This window comes from Mustela lutreola, chromosome 8 (genome assembly GCF_030435805.1).
Source record: "Mustela lutreola isolate mMusLut2 chromosome 8, mMusLut2.pri, whole genome shotgun sequence".
Classification (NCBI taxonomy): Eukaryota; Metazoa; Chordata; class Mammalia; order Carnivora; family Mustelidae; genus Mustela; species Mustela lutreola.
Genome location: NC_081297.1, coordinates 84,553,484 through 84,560,648, shown reverse-complemented (window position 1 = coordinate 84,560,648; position 7,165 = coordinate 84,553,484). Strand labels below are relative to the sequence as shown.

General features: G+C 37.4%; 1 pseudogene; it reads left to right on the top strand.

Moving 5' to 3' along the window:
• Nucleotides 1–3,445: 3,445 nt before the first annotated feature.
• Nucleotides 3,446–6,710, top strand: LOC131839793 (tigger transposable element-derived protein 1-like; annotated as a pseudogene).
• Nucleotides 6,711–7,165: the final 455 nt, after the last annotated feature.

Here is a 7,165-nt window from a genome sequence, read left to right as displayed (position 1 = left end):
CCTTCTGGGTTAGAAATTATCCTCTGAGGCAAGAAATAAATTCTGAATTTTCAAAGGGTGAGTGATTTGACAACAAATTTACTCACCGGGAATCAAGATCCTCTCATAAACCATCAACAAAGAGAAACATTACATGCACATCAGAGTCTCATTATATATAACACAACCCATGATGGTGTGAAGTTTGGTATAGCAAGGTTTTATTCTTGGCTCCCATCCAGGGAGATTCAGTTACTGTAAGTGCAAAAGGAAATTGCTCTCACATGGTTCCACCTATAATACTTTCTGTGGCATCAGGCCTGAAAAGAGTGATACCGCAAAACCCCATCACTCTCAGATATGGTAACTGAGGAATCTAGGCCATAAGAAGCTGGCAATAAGTCCCATTAAACAGAAGTTTAGAACGTTTATCATTCCACCAAAATTTTTACCAATCTTTTCCCCTCCCAGGAGACACATGAGCATTAGGAACAAATCAAATCAGCATTTTCCTTACCCAGCATAAATTGTCACTGTTTCATAGCTAATGGGAGACTACCTACTTGTAATGATGATTTGGGTTTTGGGGATTTGTCAATTACTGAGTTTATAACTAAACAAACATTTGTAAGTGAATATTTCCATTTTGAGTTATATTAAGTAAGGAAATATTGATTAATGCTTACTTTAAAAATTCTGGTTATAACTGTTTTCTTTTATTCTGCATCCTGCCACCCAACTTGGAAGTTGAGTTACTTATTATTTATCTATATTTACCATACATACTAAATAATTATTGATTCACCTTACAGAGGATAGACCTGGTTTCCAACTACAAGAATATATGCCTCTAAATATTGTTAGTTCTCCATTTTTCAGGAAGAAAAAAAGATGTTACTTAATATTATTAATTCTTAAGTGGTTAGGTCAATTATTATCCATAATGAACATTAAAGTACAAATTATTAGTAATTTATGGATATTAATGAAAATTTGTATTTAAACTCTAACTTAATACATATATTTTGAGAGGAATAAATTACTCTACAATATGGGAAAGTATGCCATAGTTAATGTATTAGAGAAATATCAATTAGTATAATTCTTAATATTCAGTAGGATGAAAATCACTTGAACAGTTCAGCATGTTCATCTAATTAATAATATGTTTGACTTCCTTCTCTTCCCTCAACCATGTATTTGAGTAGGAATATGACTTTAGTAAATGATGAAGTGAGAAACCAAATATCTTGGGAAAAAACATATAGATCTGGACTATAAAATTTAATTTTTTTAAAATTTTATTTGTTTATTTGACAGACAGAGATCACAAGTAGGCAGAGAAGCAGGCAGAGAGAGAGAGGGAGGAAGCAGGTTCCCTGCCAAGCAGAGAGCCCAACACAGGGCTCCATCCCAGGACCCCAAGATCATGACCTGAGCTGAAGGCAGAGGCTTTAACCTACTGAGTCACCCAGGCACCCTGGACTATAAAATTTTAAATCATTAGTTATCTTTAATTGAACATCTACTATTTATTAAATGCTACCAAGTGTTAGACACTCTCCTAGGCATTGTACATACATTGTATCATTTAATTTGCTTTCCTCCAAATGTTACACAAGCCACTTCAAAATAGATACTAATTTATCCCTACATAGAGATGGGAAAACAGGCTGGGAAGAATGAAGCTAACTTGTCTGTGTTCCTAACTCTGGCAGAAGGTAGAACTAATTTTTAAATCTAGGTCTGTTTAAACAGAAATGGACTCATAGATAAACTGTTGGTTACCAGAGTTGTAGGGGAAGGGGGAGTTGGGAGCAGGTGAAATAGGTGAAGAAGATTAAGACATGCAAACTTTCATTATACGATGAATCATAGAGGTGTAATTTACAGCACAGTGAATACAGTCAATAATACCATAATTTAGTATGGAGACAGATGGTAACTAGACTTCTCATAGGGATCATTTCATACCATATAAAAATACTGAATAACTATAATGTACACCTAAAATTAAGACTATCATATATCAATTGTACTTCAATATCTAAAAATTAGATCTCTTTGACTTGAAAGCCTACTCACTGTGAAATGTATATATGCTTTATCATCTTATAACCACTATAGTGGCAAATATTAAGATGGTGTAAACTAAAAATGGAAGTTGTCTAAGCCACAAATTGTTACATAAATCAACACCGACCAGCTTATTTTGTGTTCATTTACACCAATGAACTCACCATACATGCAGTTTTGTTTGCCTCCTATACATCAGTGCTTCCAGAGATAGCCATTTACTCTGCTATCAGATTAGATTTTCAGTTGCTTGCAAGACTGCCAAAATTTCAAAATACAACATGTTGAAAATTTAAATCATTTTACTCATTGTGCAAGTGACCCCTACTGCTATTCATATATTGTCTTTACTGTATATGAAAGATTATTTTCTTCTCTATTTTTAATTTTCTCCCTGCTGTGAGAAAGGAAGAACCAAAAAGGCAAATAATGCAATGATTATAGTACTGGGGTATTCAATGAAGCAGATAACCTGAGCTATGAAGATCAAAAAACAAACTGGAAACAGAAAATAAAAAGATAACTACATGGAAAATTCACTAGGGTACAGAGCTTTAAGCTATGTAGAGTTGATAGTCTTTGGTGAATTGAGGGTAAAAGGGCAGTGATGTGAAATAACAGGACCTCCCAAAATGGTGTCAGCCTTTAAGATTACTTGGATGGTAGAGAGACCGTCTGCAAGGCTAGATTGGCTTGACTCAAGAATAGAACCAGCCTGGATACAGAGTTTGTGAATAGGCCTCAGAAAACCTGAATAGTACAGGGAGGTAGACAGATTTAAAGAATCCTTTAAATGCAATAACGTGCTCCTGAACTAAGAGCACACCTTGAACAAGTGACTCGGTCTCTTTGTGCCTCAGTTTTCTCATCTCTAAAGCTGTAGAGTACCTGTCTTTCTTCATCGGATCACTGAGTGGCTGGCGTAGGACAATGATTGTGAAGGCACACTAAAAAGAATAAGAACTTTTTCCACACTGCTACTGTGGTTCCAGAATGTATTCCTATAGATCTCTGCCTACAGATAAGGGCACTGAATAGGATTGTTCTTTAGTTTAATATGCAAATCACTGTACCTGCTTTTGGAGTCTTTCACAAATACTTACTAAAATTTTTGTATCAAATGTCTTATTTCTACAAGGAAATTACAAATGTTTCTAAAGCAAAGGAAGGAGGTGTAGCAGGAAGAGGAGAAAGAAAAGAAGGAGAAGGAGAAAGAGCAGAAGGAAAAGAGGGAGAAGGAAAAAAAAGAAGAAAAAGGACAAGAAAAAGAAGAATGAGCCATCCTTTGCAGGAGATAGGGAGGTGAAAGGGGTTGGCAGTGAATAGGAAAGTAAAGATCCCCAATATGGGGTAATAATGTATGAAAGCCCAGGAGAGAAGCCTTTAGGGGATGATCCAGAAGTTCCTTCTGCATCCAGTTAGCCAGAAGTTCTCACAGAGCTCGGAGGTCACAGAATGCAGAAGTATGGGGAATCCTAGGCATAGAGGCAACCAGCTTGGAGTTCAAAAACAGGCCAGAGGAAGACTACAGGGTGCTATTGGCAGGATGGGGAGCTCACCAAATCTATTTGGAGAGGGATCATTGGAAACACGCTCACCATATGGGTTTGTGTAAGGTTGTCTAATGTCCAAACGGCTAGTAAATTCAAGTTGAGAAAAGAGGCTAAAACCCAAGAACCCCATTAAATGTTCCAGCCAAATTAAAGTGGAACAAACATTAAGTAGGTTTTGATAAGAAATCTGTACTGGAAAACTCACATTTTGATGAATTTTTTAAGTTTGCCAATGATTTTTTCAAATCATTAGTTATCTTTTAATACAGCAGCTACTATTTAGATGGGGAAGGCGAAAGGTTTTTTTGAGAGCAATTCAATGTTGTCTCTAATTAACTAAGAAGAAAAGGAATGTGTTCACGTCTCTACTTGGATAGTGGAAAAGAGGTGAGGGCCCCACCAGTTGGAAATGGGATGGTGGTGATAGCTGTCTTTAAATGATACTGTTTAGGAATCTCCAAGGTTGATTTTGGAAGGAAAATCAAGGGTGAAAATCAAGGGTAAAAATCAAGCTGATCAAGCAGCTTCTAGTTTTGCTCCCTGGTTTTCACTCTTTCACTTATAGCACTATTGCATTTTCAAAATACCAGATGGACTCTTGTCAGGGCCAACAGTGGCCAGGAAAGCTGAACACTCTCTTCCATTAAAGCATGGACAGCATGTCAAAGGGTGTGGTCATTGAGTCCAGGAGCTGCTATGAAACAAGCCTAACTGAAAAGTTGAGGGCGGAGGTTCTGAGTTTTATTTTAATAAATTGCTGTTCCTTTTCTCTTTTCATCATCCTTTTCTATAGAGCCAAAAGGAAATACTAGAATTGCAGCAAAAAGAGATTTGGCAAAACGTCAGATTCCTTATAGATGAAGAAAGCTATGACATATTACTCCTTGCCTGTTTGCCACACACAAAAAATTGCATTGCTAAACTAAGCGGAGTCTTTACCACCATACATAAATCCCAATATAGGCACTTACTCTATTGCATGTCATAGATACTATGTTTTTTATGAATTGAAGGTTGTGGCAACCCTGCAACAAGCACGTCTATTTTTTCCAACAGCATTTGCTCACTTCATGTCCCTGTGTCACATTTTGGTAATTCTTGCAATATTTCAATTTTTTTCATTACTGTATTTCTTATGGTGATCTGTGATGAGTGATCCTTGATGTTACTGTCATAATTGTTCTGGAGCATCACAAACTGTGCCCACATAAGACAGCAAACTTAATTGATAAATGGTGTGTGTGTTCTGACTGTTCCACTGACTAGCTCTTTTTCCATCTCTTTCCCTCTCCTCGGGCATCCCTATTCCTGAGACACAATATTGAAATTAGCCACTTAACAACCCTACAGTGATCTGTAAGTATTCAAGTGAAAAGAAGAATTGCACATCTCACACTTTAAATCAAAAGCTAGAAATGATTAAGCTTAGTCAGGAAGGAGTGTTGAAAACGGAGATAAGCCAAAAACTAAGCCTCTTGTGCCAAATAGTTAGCCAAGTTGTGAATGCACAGGAAAAGTTCTTGAAGGAAATTAAAAGTCTTACTCCAGTGAGCACATGAATGATAAAGCATAACAGCCTTATTGCTGAGATAGAGAAAGTTTCAGTGGTCTGGATAGAAGATCAAACCAGCCACAACTTTCCCTTAAACCAGAGCCGAATTCAAAGCAAGGTCCTAACTCTCTTCAATTCTACGAAGGCCGAGAGAGGTGAGGAAGCCGCAGAAGAAAAGTGTGAAGTTAGCAGAGGCTGGTTCATGAGACTCAAAGAAGGGAGCTATCTCTATAACATAAAAGTGCAAGGCGAATCAGCAGGTGCTGACACAGAAGCTGAAGTGAGAAGATCTAGTAAGATCATCAATGAAGGTGACTACACTAAACAACTGATTTTCAATGTAGACAAAATGCCTTTTATTGGAAGAAAATGCCTTTAAGACTCGCAGAGCTAGAGAAGTCCAAGCCTGGCTTCAAAGCTTCAAAAGATAAATTGACTCTTTTGTAAGTGGTTAATGCAGTTGGTGACTGGAAGTTGAAGACAACGTTCATTTACCATTCTGAAAATCCTAGGGCCCTTAAGAATTATGCTCAGTCTACTTTGCCTGTGCTCTATCAATGAAACAACAAAACCCAGATGACAGCATATCTGCTTACAACATAGTTTACTGAATATTTTAAGCCCACTGTTAAGACATAGTGCTCAGGAAGAAAAAAGACATCTTTCAAAATTATTACTGCTCATTAACAATGCACCTGGTCACCGAAGAACTCTGATGGAGATGCACATGTCCAATGTACAAATGTGCAATGTACAGTGTGCCCACTAATACAATATCCATTCTGCAGCCATGGGTCAAGAAGTTATTTTGACTTTCAACTCTTATTATTTAAGAAGTACATTTTATAAAGCTATAGCTGCTACAAGTAGTGATTCTTCTGATGGATTTGGGCAAAGTCAACTGCAAGGCTTCTGGAAAGGATTCACCACTCTACCATTAAGTGCCATTAAGAACATTCCTGATTCATGGGAAGAGGTCAAAATACCAACATGAACAGGAGTTTGGGAGAAGTTGATTCCAACCCTCACAGATGACTTTGAGGAGCTCAAGACTTCAGTGGAGAAAGTAACTGCAGGTGTGGTGGGAATAGCAAGAGAACTAGAAGTGAAGATTGAAGCTGGGACTGAATCGCTGCTATCTCATGATAAGACTTTAACAGATGAGGAGTTGCTTCTTATGCATGAGCAGAGAAAGGGGTTTCCTGAGATGGAATCTACTCCTGGAGAATATGCCATGAAGGCTGTAGAAACGAAAAGAAGAATTTAGAATATTAATCAACTTAATTGGTAAAGAAGCTGCAGGGTTTGAGAAGATTGACTCCAATTCTGAAAGAAGCTCTGCTGTGGGGAAAATGCTATCACATGCTATCACGTGCTACAGACATTTATGAAAGGAAAAGCCAATCAATGAGCAAACTTCATTGTCTTATTTTAAGAAATTGCCACAGACACCCCAGACTTCAACAATCACCATCCCGATTAGTCAGCAGCTATGAACATCAAGGCAAGACCTTCCACCAGCAAAACAATACAACTCTCTGAATGCTTAGTTGATGGTTAGCATTTTTCAGGAATAAAGCATTTGAATTACGGAATTTACCTTGTTTCCTCAGACACAGTGTTATTGCATGCTTAGTAGACTACAGTGGAGTGTGAACAAGGATTTTACATGCCCTGAGAAATTAAAACATTAATTTGACTGGTTTTATTGTAATATCAATTTTATTGCAATAGTCTGAAACCAAATCTGCAATATCTCTGAGGTATTGTTGTACGTTTAAGTGATCTCTGAAGACAGTTTGCAAATCACAATTGTTATCCTTCTGAGTCTTTCAGTACTCTCCACTTCCACTCTCACACTGAAGGTGGACTGTGTAATATAATGGGCCCAGATTAACTCAGATGGTAACTCTCAAAATCAATCCAGAGGGATCTGGATTTTGTCTCTCTAAACCAGATCAAGAAGTTTCTGCATCAGTTTTGCCACCTCTGGTGTGGGAGAAGG